The sequence below is a fragment of the Leptosomus discolor genome, unplaced genomic scaffold (assembly GCF_034619465.1).
Source record: "Leptosomus discolor isolate bLepDis1 unplaced genomic scaffold, bLepDis1.hap2 HAP2_SCAFFOLD_86, whole genome shotgun sequence".
NCBI classification, from domain to species: domain Eukaryota; kingdom Metazoa; phylum Chordata; class Aves; order Leptosomiformes; family Leptosomidae; genus Leptosomus; species Leptosomus discolor.
Genome location: NW_028237836.1, coordinates 180,679 through 193,009, shown reverse-complemented (window position 1 = coordinate 193,009; position 12,331 = coordinate 180,679). Strand labels below are relative to the sequence as shown.

The window sequence follows — 12,331 nt, the reverse complement described above, 5'->3', positions numbered from 1 at the left end:
AGTGAGACCTGCGCTCACTCACAGCTGGGAGGGGCTTGGGGGGGGGCAGTTCCTGGCAGTCCTGAACGGCAGCTCGTAGCCAGTGCCGGGCTAAGTCCCTTTCATGATCATCAATAAGCAAGTCCTGTTTGGGTTTGGTTTTTTTTAAATGATAATAAGGAAAGTGACACATGACGTGCGGAAAAGACTCTACAACCTGCAAGGTTACACAGTAGGTGTGTTTATTGCGCGCAGATGCACGGGGGATCGCTCCACCACACACGGGCATACCCACCGTGGCCGCTTGTCCAGGATTTATACAGTTAAAACATCACCTATTTCGAAATGCCTGTACATATTCATGACCTGTCCCCAAAAAGGCCATTCCTTCCTGTCACTCCATTTCCATAATCTCTGCCTCGGGCTCCTCCTCGGGGCGCTTGCACAGTTCCTCCTGGTGGTTCTGGGCAGGGGTCTTCAGGGATGAAGGCCATAGGTCTTCCTCGCTGTGTACTCCTCGCCTCTCCCCTGGAATCTCTAATTTGGCTGAGCTTGCAGTCCCAGACCGGTTTCAGCCTGGTCTGTCCTTGTGTGCACAGCTGGCTATCTCCTCTTTGTTCTTGTTTAGAGATGGATGTTAGCGAGCCCTCCTTAGCCCTTAGCTCCTCCTGCCTTTGACGCCTTTGAGCCATGAATTATGTCCTTGTTTCTGTCCTTTCTGTTTCCCTTATCAGCTTCTTTCTCAAGCATTCCGGCCTCCTCCTCAGGCGGCTTGCAGGCGTTACTGATTAATTGTTTACTTACATGCGTGTTAGTTCTAGAGAAAGCAAGTTTCAATAGTTTTAGCATTTTCTATATAGCTCCCTATTAATATATGTTCAGGTATAAAGTATATTTTCTATCTGGCCCCCTATCAGACAGAGGCTGCTAGGAATAAAAACAGCCAGCACCATGCCTTTCCAAAAACCCAAGCAACCCCTCCTCCACAAGGATAAACACAGTCAACTTGAACTCCCATCCAGAAATCCAGGAAACTCAGCCATCAGATCTGAAAATACCAGATTTCACCACATCCAGTTCACAGGCACTGAGTCCAAGTATTTAGACCTCCAGAAACACACCCGTGCAGAAGCTACAAGAATCAAAATAAACTCAAGAAATTTTATAAATCAATTAATGAATCAACAATATTAGGTAAGCATCTTCTCCCACGTGTAGACAGGCAGTAGCCTCGTCCCTCATCCTCCTGGCTATGAGTGACGAGTGGACAGCACATTCAAACATTAGCCCCCATACCCCCCTCTGCATGTCCCCTGTATCCCCTCAGCGGGTCATGCAGCTTGTTTTGCAGAGTTGGCACAAACTGAACTTGGAGCAGGTCCTGTTCTCACTCCAGGTGTGATGGTCCTGAGAGTGCCCTGCAGGAGAGCACAGCTGATGGTGCTGCAGAAATCCCCAGATTTAGGATGTTAGAAGTGTGTGTTTTGAGCCTCGTAACCATAGAAACCTCATCAGGTGGTTACAGTTTAAAAACCAGAGAAACTTGAAACCTGCCGTGCACCAGTGATACTGCTTGGAAATCCCCTTACTTTTCCCGTCTTGATTTGAATATCAAGAATCCGAATTAGTGGATATTAGTAGGAGAGACTAATGATTATTTTGGGAAAATAAGTCTCAAATGGAATAAATGATCAAATGTAAAATAAAATTTGTATTGCCAATGCTGCTAGCATAAAGTCCCTGACCTAAGGTGTTTATTAACCAATGATCTGTTAGTGGTTAGAAACAAGGATAACGTGTTGCAGTCCAAGGTGTCTGCTAGACAGGATTTATGATGGTTCCCGCTGCCCAGGGGTGGTGGGTGGGAGCTCCAATCTTTGAATCGTGACCAAAGGAGGTACAAGCCAAGAGCCTACGAGCCAAGGACATGTTCCTTGACCAAACACGGTCAATTTGAGGAGTGGTTGAGACCTCCGACTCACGGACCACCTACCCAAATTATACCCCCTACTCACAAGGGAACAACAGAAGACTACGACAGAGGCTGCGTGCTAATTTGCATCAGAAGCGAGAGAAGAAGAACCAATCATTGAGAGGATGAAATTGAATATGCATTGTATAGACTGAATCTGTATGAATTTAATGTATAAATATTTGTTGACTGCAACGTGCAGGCGGACATCTTGGGGAAGGATCCCATGTCCCCGGTGCGCATCGTTAATAAAGGACGTCTCTACTGATCTCACTGTGTGTAGAGGAGTTTTTCTTACCCACTGCCGATTGGCAACACGTGTGCCAGAAGATTGTTTTTCACAGTTTCTTTTAGGAATTGAAAAAAAAATCTCGGAAAGGTTACAGTCACAAATGAGCTCTGCAGCTGAACATGTTTTTCACCCCATAAAGATGGCTGCCTGCGCAACTTGGTTTCATGAGGAAAAGGGGATGTGACAGCCCCAGCAGCCAGGGGCTGCCTTTACAGTTGGGAAGCGTCGCCATTTGCCTCACCGTGCTTTGGGCACGGACCCCGGTGTTCTGGGCCTGAAAAGGAGCAACATCTCCACCACCCCAGGGTAACCCCCGCTCCCTCCTTTTCCAAAGCCTCTGCTGTTTCCATGGCGCTCCGTTGGCACCGTCCAGCCCAGCCTCTGGCTCCGGTTCCACTCGGGCTGCGGCTGCCGAAACCAGCCTCGCTGCGCCTCTGGGCAAGGGTTTGTCTACCCCAGATCAAGTCCCCCGTCCTCCCCACTGCACGGCCTCATGGCCGCTGGCTCTGGCGCAGAGAGGGCACGGCGGGTAGGGGGGTCACTGGGCCCACACGGTGGGTTTCTGCCCCGGCCGGAGAGAAGAGCAGCAGCACTGGCTTTGTCCCTGGGAGCCGAGGGGCAGAGGAGGCGTCGGGGCCGCCCAGCAGCTGTGCCCAGCGCATGGCCACCAAGGGCAGGGAGAGCCCCCTGGGCCTCCTGGGCACACGGGGCTGCCTTGGGGCCAGCCCCCCCAAAGGCCTTCCTCCGAAGGATGCTGGGCAGAGGGGCAGCGGGCAGGGCTGCGGCAGGCGGGGCTGCGCAGGGGGGGCCCCATGTCACAGTGCCCACACCCGGCAACGCAGCAGTCACAATGCTGCGGGGCAGGATAAAAGGAGCGTCCCCCCCGTGTCCTGCTGCCAGACTGCCCAGCTTCGCCCTCGGGACAGAGCTGGCTCGGGGCAGCCCCAAGACATCTCAGAGGAAGCCCAGGAGGAGCCCCTGGAATTGCTTGGAGGGAGGAAGCCTGGAGGCTGGAGGAGGCGCCTGGAGTTTCTCAGCTGCAGGGCCAGCTCCAGGGAAGCCCGTGCACCTGCCCCAGCAGTGGCCATCCGCCTTCTCCATGGCCTTTCCTGAGCAGGCAGAGGACACCACCGACAACCAAATGCTGGCCTGGCTTGACACTGCCTCCGACATCTCTGACAGCCCTGGCTGGACCGCCTTCCTCCAGGAGCTCCCCGACCTCTCTGAGTACGTGGTGGAGGGCAGCTGCTGCAAGGAGAGCCTGGCGGAGGTGATGCTGGGGGACACCGACCCCTTCTCCCTGCGCTTCCCGCTGCTGACCAGCCCCACAGCAGCCCCCCAGTGTGATCCGCTCTGCACGGCCCAGCAGCTGGAGAAGGTGCCGCAGCGGCAGCCCCAGGAGGTTGTGAGCCGCTTGCCGCTGATGCCGGCTGTCGTCTCCGGCCAGGCACTGCCCAGAGCGGGAGAGGCAGGCAGCAAGCAGGCCAAGCGCCCTGCACCGGCCGACGCGTCCGAGACGCAAGAGAGCTCCCCGCAGGACGACGACCCACCCAAGAAGAAGAAGAAGAAGGCGGCGACGTGCCAGGTGGACAAAGAGTCCAAAGCCCTGTGCGAGGGGCAGCCAGGCAGGGGCGGCGCGGCGGTGGGCAGCAGCAAGCAGCAGGCGGGCAGCAGCAGGCGACAAGCGGGTGGCATCAAGCACAGGGCATCTGAGGACACCACTGTGCCCACCTTGGGGCCCAAGCGACCCAAAAGCCCTGGGGACACCTGGGGACAAAGCGCCCCATGCCCTTCTCACCCACCGCTGATCAAGAAGGAGAAAGCGCCGGGGGAGCCGAGGACGCCCCGCACTGAGCTGAAGGCGCGCTTGATGGATGCCATCCGGATTTTCCGCCCACTGGGGCAAAGAGTGAAACCGGTGGGGGTGGAGCGTCAACTGCGCCGTCTGGAGCCCCAGACCAGCCCCCAGGTGCCCCCCCGGGTCCCCCAGCCCCTTCTGGTGGCCCCAAGATGCCCCAGCATGCGGCCAGCTGCCTCCAAGCCCCCAGCTGATGGCAAGAAGGAGACGGCACCAGTGGTGGCATCGAGTGGCAAGGAGCGCACCCGGGAGGCTGCCAAACACATGCAGCCCAGCCGGCCACGCCTGTCACCCGTGGAGGGGCAAAACCCACGGAAGCCGCCACAGCTGCTGCGCCCTCCCGCAGCTCCATACTGTCCCTGGGGGGACCCTTGTGGCTACGCCTACCCCGCTGGAGGAGCAGGAGGCGTCGGTGCCCCTCACACCTGAGCAGCAGCCCGAGCGGGAGCTGGCCCAGGAGGAGCGGGAGCGGGCGGCCCTGCAGATGGCACAGGGCCGGGCGCAGTTCTTTCTGCAGAGGCGCATCGTCATGGAGATATCCGACGAGTACGGCTACTCACGCCACACGGGTCCTGCACCAATCTGCCCCCCACCCACGTGCAGAGACGATCTGGAATAGGAGACCTGACCCCACCTGCCCCATCCCCAGCCCTCTCCCAGATCCCTCGTTCTTTCCCAATCCATTAAAGAGTTGGATGTTTGCTTGGCAGCGCCTCTCTCCGCCTGCAGTCATTTGGGCAGCGGGCGGGGGAGTGGCACCCTCACAGGAATGAGATACTGACAACGTCAACCACCCTCTCTTGATAAAGGCCCTGTGCTGTTGCAGTCATTGCCTTCTGCTGCGGGGGGATGGCCTGCCTCACTGTGGTCTTCACCAAGGGCTGCGGGGGAATCTCTGCTCGGGCACCTGGAGCACCCCAGCACCTCCTCCCCCTCCTGCTTCACTGACCTTGGTGGATGCAGAAAAGTTTCTCTCACATCTTCTCACACCTCCCTCTCGCTGCAATTGCTGCTGCCCAGCAACTTTTTCTCCTCTTAAAGACATTCTCCCCGAGGCGCTACCGCTGTCATTTAGGGGTTCAGCCTTGGCCACGGGGGAAGCTTCTAGCAGCTTCTCACGGAAGTCACCCCTGCAGCCCCCCACTACCAAAACCTTGCCCCGCAAACCCATCACAGCTCTGCTCAGCAGCCGTAACTAAAAGATCCCTGTATTATTATTGACACACTTTCCAGCGCAAATCCAAAACACAGCCCCACACCAGTCCAGTCTGAACCCGGTCAGTCGGCAGCAGGAGCTCCCCAGACCCTTCTACAACAACCCCGCACATGCTGGGAGAGGAAGTTCTTCACCCCGTGGCACACTGCGAGCTGGAGCCCCTGCCCGGCAGCTCTGCTCCCTGGGAACCATCACCCTCCGGGAGTACCAAGACGACAGCTCCTGGTCACAGGCCCTGAGAGCAGCTTCCTCCGACCATTCCCCGCTACACACGGACGGAACAGCCCTGGCTTCTCCCATGCCCATCTCCGTGCTCGGGAGGAGCTGTTCACCCACCCTGCCAGCCAGCCTTGCTGCCTGAAAAACCTGTGCTGTGCTGCTCACGGCCACCACAACTGTCACACTGCGGCTGTCCCCACACCGCTCTTCCTCATTCTGAGTGACGCTGCCTATTTCTGTGTACTCCCACCTGTGTGCAGCCAGCGGTTGCCTTCCATCTCATAACAATTTTGGAAAATCACACATTTTTTTTCCTGAATTTCTGTTCTGAGCTCACTACAGGACAGGCCCAGAGTCCATGAGTATGGCTGGTAAAGTCTGAAGCAATACAGAATTGCGCAAGGATGATAAATACCCAATGGTTCAGCTCGTTTCAATCGTTTAAGGCAAGGCTTTTAACTAGAACGAGAAAATTCAAAACTAGTGCTAACCTACACACCCTCCTTAATCGGCACCTCTGGCTTTATCAGTTCTGCGCATTTTGTTCTGACCTTGGCAGTACATATCAAGGTTTTCATGTCTAAAAGAAACAAGATCAGTTACAAATATGCAGAAAACCAGACATCCACATACATGGTGCCCACACAGTAACATTACTGTTTTCCTACACCCAAAGCTACTAAGGATTAACTGAACACAACCATCTCTTGTCACCTGTTGTCACAAGAGGCACGTGCTGCTTCGGTGTCGATTTTTCAGGCTGTTACCAATGAGAAAATGGAAGCGTGTTTTATTGTAGGAGGAAACCCTGAAGCGGAAACTTAGTTCAGGGCCTCATTTGCCTCTCTAGGCACCCACACGGTGAACAGCCCAGGAAACAGCACAGAAGTGAGCAGCAAAGCAAACCCAGGACACCCCAAGAGACCCCGTGACTACACGAGTCCCTCTCTCCTTTTCACCCCCGAGGTCCCAAAGCAGCAGGGCAGAAGCAAGGAGAGTACTCATGCGCTCAGGTTGTAGCAGGGAGGAGAGGGCAGAAACAGCCTGGCAGCCAGATGAGTAACAAGGATCCTGCTCTGAACTGGAGTTGTTCGTGCCCAAGTCCAGCACTGATCCAGACACGAAACTGAGGGGGTCAGTGAACCCCAGGGGCCACACCCACTACACCTTCTTCCCTCGCCTCATTGATGAATTGTTTTCCAGGCTCCTCCACCTCACCCCGGCTCAGACACCTGCAGGCTGGCTCAGGGCTGGCAGGGGGCTGGTGACCCTGGGGGCAGCAGCAGGAGCCGCTCTGACCCTGGTTGTGGGGCTGTCCCTGGGGCTGAGCACACGGGCCCAAAGCTGGTAAACTGGGCCCCGGTGGGGCCTGTGGGCCCTGCAGTCTCCGGGTCCCTCCCCCCAGGCACATCCACGCTGGGATTTACCTGCTCCTGCAGCACCCCTAGTCCTGGTCCTGTCCCTGTCCCTGTCCCCAGCTGCCCCCGGCCTGTCTCTCCTCCATTTCTCTTCAGGCCCCTCGGCCTCTGCCCCTTCTCGCCCCCAGGCCTCTCCTCACCTCAGCAGCTCCTCAGCCAGCCAGGACGTGGGGCCTGCGGAGGCAGCCTTCAGGAAGGGCCATTTCCCTGGAGCGGAGCCCGCGGCAGCGCAGGGAGGGGCACAGCTCTGCCCGCCCTCGGTCCGCTCGGGGGCCTGGGCCTGCTCAGGGAGGGAGGGGGACAGGAGCGGAGCTGCCCTGGGCTTGCTCTGGGTTGTCGAGTCTTTCCCAAAAGGCGGCTCTGTCTGTGCTCCAGCCACAGCCCCAGGCAGCAGGAGCTGTGTGACGGCAGCCGCTGGCATCGGCCAGGCCCTGCCCCGTCACACTGCCCGTGCTGAGCCCAGCGCCCGGGGCCTTCCTCAGGCCTCGCCTTCCCCCGGGCCATGGGGAGGAGGGACGCCCTGTCCTGGCATGGCCTAGGGCAGCCTCCCGTGGCCAGAAGAAAGGACGGAGCCCCCCTCACTCTCCCCACAGGGCTGGCCACCGTCCTTGGCTCCTGTCCCTGGGGCTCCCCGGCACTGGCAGGCCCCACAGGGTTTCAGAGCCAAGGAAAGGCCGGGGTGCCAGGGGCTGCTGGGGCGCTGGGCAGCTTTGGGCTTCTCCGAAGCTGAGGGGTGGCTGCTCCTTTCCTTCTGCAGGCGCAGTTATTTGCTGCCTCCTTCATGGTCAAAACCTGTTTCTCCTCATAGCACATGAACTGGACAGAGGCCACATCCCTGTAAGTCTGGGAGGACTTCAGGCAAATGTAGAAGTCAAAGATGCATGCAGATAGGAAGAAAGTGAAAAGCAGCCGTGTCCAGGTTTTTCTGCTGTTTCATGTCTGAACTCAGGCATTTGTGTGCATCCCAGCACCAAAGTGTGCTTTTTTCCTTCCAAGCTGCACAGCTTTTCACCAGCAAAAGTGAGTTGGGCTGAGCTGGCCTTCAGGATACCTCGGCTCCTTCCTCTTTTAATTGTGTGCCTATACTTCCGTTTTCTTCCCAGCAAATTTTTTTTCTTCCCCCTTCCCCTCCCAGTTCCCTCCTCTTTCAAAGGTAATTACGATTTGACTTTGTGGACAGGTCATCGAGTAGGTAGACTCAGGATCTAAGTCTAGGCTGGTCTATACCTCCAGAGCTGTAGGCTGAGCTCTTCTACATATAAAGCTAGGTAGGTATGAGTTCCTGTTTGCCACTTGTGGGTTTTTTTGGTCCTATGACAGTGAATGTAAGGTCATCAGCCTGCAGCTCTGCAGCAGCTAAAACTACGACTGAAAGTGTTTTGCTGGTGGATGCTATTCTGTGTGCTGTATTTTCAATAATGATTTAATTAAGCCGGAAGTATTTCTATGCGATTAGGTGATGGGGATCTTCTAGCACTGGTCTTCCGTTTCTGGAGTGCGTCCTGACAGCTTTTGTCATCTAGACCTTTCCTCTCTGTTCCCGAGACGAGCAATGGCCGCGACATGGAACAACCCCTGTGAGTAATGGCTTCACCAGTAGGCTTGGATTTAGTGAATCCCCATGGATGAACATACGTAGCAGGTGCTCCATCCAAGAATTTTGAGGTACTGCCACTCTAGAGTGAACCTGGAGGTTGGTCAGGTCCGGCCTAGGGATGAGTTCAGTCTCACCGCCGTGCTCATGAGACGGTGGGAAGAGGGTGGGAGCATGTCCCCAAGCCCTGGCAGGAGTTGGGGGAGCCTGCATCTCTGCTGCCAGCTGCTCCCCCCAGGATTTGCTCTCTGCTGAGGCAGATGGCTGGAGAGGGGCTGCATATTGTGGGGCAGACACTGGCGTCAGCACTGTCACATCAGCAAAAACCTCACCGCCAGACTCCCGCTGTGCTGTGGCCTTGGCAGACCGTGTTCTGCAAAACCAGGAGAGTTCGAGGGCTTATCCTAAGTCAAGGATTTTTCTGTTTCCCCTGCTCTTTGAGCAAGCAGGCGCAGAAGAAGCTGGGAGGGAACACGGCCAGGACAGCTGACCCAAACTGGTGAAAGGGTCATAGAACGTCACAGTCAGCAGAGAAACTGGGGGGATTTGGCCAAGAGGGGGGATCACTGCTCTGGAATTGGTCAGCAGGTGGTGGGCAACTGCACTGTGCATCACTTGTCTTTTCTTGAGTTTTGTTTCTCTCTCTCTTTGCTATATTCCATTTAATTACAGTTACTATTATTAATGTGAGTAACTTTTTCATTATTATCGTCATGATTTTATTTTATTTTACTTATTTATTAAACTGTTCTTACCTCAATGACAAGTTTTACTTTTTTTTCGATTCTCCTCCCCATCCCAGGGGGACGGGGGAGGAGTGAGCGAGTGTCTGCGTCCATTTCAGCTGTTGGCTGGGGTTTAGCCACGACACAGAGAGCGCCAGCTTCTTCGCCGGTGGCGGTGACATGGTGCTGGCCAACAGGCGGGATTTCTGTTTTGCCGGCTTGGTGTTTTTGAGAGCAGCGGGATTGCCGCCGGGGCCAGCAGGGAGGTCTGTGCCTCAGCCTGTTTCCCGAGAGCTGCAGGAGCTGCCAGGTCTGCTCTTGGCCTTCTGGGACACCTTGGCCAGCTTCCCCACTGCACCCTGCGCTGGCCTGGGAGCACCGCTGTCGCAAGAGACCCTCTTGAGGGTCCCGGTGTTGTCCCCACTGCCCCCAGGCTCCTGGCTGCGGCTGGGCTCCAGCAGCACCTTGGGTGACACAGGTGGCTGCTTGCGCTCGCAGGAGCTCTGCCGGGGCAGCTCCGCTTTGGCCGCACTTGCCCTGCTGGTGCTGCAGAAGCCTTGAGCTGCTCTGGGCACAGGAGGCAGCTGCGGGAAGGAGAGCGGCTGCGGGAAGGAGAGCGGCTGCTTGGGCCTCCATGCTGCACCATCGGGCAGAGCTGTGGCCATGGGGGTGGCTGTGAGGGGCAGTCTGGGTGATGGGGACACAGCGGGTGGCTTTGGCGGAGCGGTTCTGTTGGGCAGCTCCAGCCCTGCCCCGGATGTACTGCGGGCCACAGGGACTCTGACCTCCTTCGGCCCCGGCAGCTTCCGGGGGCCTCATTTTTAGGACCAAAAGGGTCAGGTTTACTTTGCAGTCTCACTTTCAGGCTCCAAAGCCTCATTTTGAGGATCCTGCCAGGCATCTTTAGCGTCACCTGGAGAGTCCAAACCCCCTGGTTCAGTGCCCAAAGCCTCATTTTTAGTCTCCAAAGCCTCATTTCTAGGGGTAAAAGCCTCCTTTTTAGAGTCTAAACCTTCCCTTTCAGGGCTCATAGCTGCATTTAGGCTCCAGTGACTCAGCTTTAGGGTTTTAATCCCTCTTTCGAGTAGAAAGCCTCATCTTTAGTTTCCAAACCTGCATCTTTAGGGTCCAACTTCTAATTTCTAGGGTCCAAAGTCTCAAATTTAAGGTCCAAAACTGATGACAGAGCCCAAATGCTGTTATTCAGGGCCCAAAGCCTCATTTTTAGGATCCAACCCCTTGTTTGATGGTCCAAATGCTCATTTTAAGGCCCAAAGCCTCATTTTTAAGGTCTGAAGCTGACAAATAAAAACCGGTCCCTAATGTTTACACTGGTTTTTTGGCCTTTAGAAGTTAATGTGAACCGCACGTGAAATAGGGAAAGAAGGGAAACTGCAGTTACCGCTTTTCTTAAATCAACGTCAGTCTGACTTGTCAGTCGGAGCACTCAAGGTCTGTAAAAACAGACAGAACCCTGGGAAGGGCGCATGTGACAAGGTCGGCTGCTGGCACACACACAGAACGACACCAAGTCACTTCTTGGCCTGATAGGTTAATGTTTGGTACGTTTTGATTTTGAGACATTTGGATTTGTTCAGCTGGGGGTGAGGTGACAAAACTCCCCACGCTGAGGCTGGCGTCACCTCTTGTGCCGCACACCAGAGGGTCTGGAAGCGTCTCCCAAAGAAGGCAGGACGCGCTGTGGCGATGAGGCGCAGGGCTCAGCAAACAAGCGAACCGACCCGCAGTCTGCTTGGGCGGGACTGGCTCCTCCATCCCCCCTTCCCTCCATTCTCCAGGCTTATACATCCCCCTCATCTCCCTTGACCCCCCCGCCCTTGCTCCACCCTTGTCTCCTCCCAAACAGGGCCCCTACCCCCCCGGTTATTTTTCCCCCTTGCTCCCAGGTTTGCCCCATCCCTGAACAGGTTTGGTGTTTCAGGAGCTGTTGGCTCCGTCCCCTTGGACTTCCACGGCATCACTGTTACAGTCTCCTGGTTACTGCTGGCCCTGCCAGACTCCTCTCCCCAAAACGACCCCAACCCTTCCGTCAGTCGTCTGTGCAGTGTGGCCGCCTCACCCATCCATCCCCTGAATTACCCGGGAAATCCAGCTCTTCCTCATGGCACTGTAACTCCGTCAGCTTCTCACCCGCTTTGCTACGGGCACCCAGTTCTCTCGCCACGCTCAGGAGTTTCCCACGGTCTGTTCCGTGAGCTAAGGCTTACGCCAGTGTCCTGGGTTTGCGGGGCAAGGTTTTGGTAGTGAGGGGGTTACAGGGGTGGCTTCTGTGAGAAGCTGCTGGAAGCTTCCCCTGTGTCCGATACAGCCAGTGCCACTGGCTCCAAGACGGACCCACTGCTGGCCAAGGCCGAGCCCATCAGCGACGGTGGCAGCGCCTCAGGGAGAGTGTGTTTAAGAGAGGAAAAAGTTACTGGGCAGCAGCAATCGCAGCGAGAGAGAGGAGTGAGAATATGGGAGAGGAACAGCCCTGCAGGCACCAAGGTCAGTGCAGAAAGAGGGGGAGGAGATGCTGCAGGCGCCGGAGCAGCGATTCCCCTGCGGCCTGTGGTGAAGACCACGGTGAGGCAGGCTGTCCCCCTGCAGCCCATGGGCGGTGGAGCAGAGGACTGCCTACACCCCGTGGAGGGCCCCCACGCCGGAGTAGGCGGGTGCCTGAAGGAGGCTGTGACCCGTGGGAAGCCTGCACCAGAGCAGGCTCCTGGCAGGACCTGTAGCCCGTGGAGAGAGAGAAGCCCACGCTGGAGCAGGTTTGCTGCTGGTGACCCCGTGAGGGGGCTCACGCTGGAGCAGTCGGTTCCTGAAGGACTGCACCCCATGGAGGAGACCCACGTTGGAGCAGTTCATGGAGAACTGCAGCCCCTGGGAAGGACTCACGCTGGAGAAGTCATGGAGGACTGTCTGCCATGAGAGAAGACCCCACACTGGAGCAGGGGAAGTGTGTAAGGAGTCCTCCCTCTGAGGAGGAAGGAGCAGCAGGAACAACAGTGATGAACTGACCACAACCCCCATTCCCTGTTCCCTCCTGCCCCGTGCC

General features: G+C 56.5%; 1 protein-coding gene across 1 annotated transcript in view; it reads right to left on the bottom strand.

The window, feature by feature from the left end:
• Positions 1-12,331, bottom strand: part of LOC147412689 (serine/threonine-protein kinase PAK 3-like) — a 245,863-nt gene that overhangs the window by 103,220 nt on the left and 130,312 nt on the right. The window lies entirely within an intron of this gene.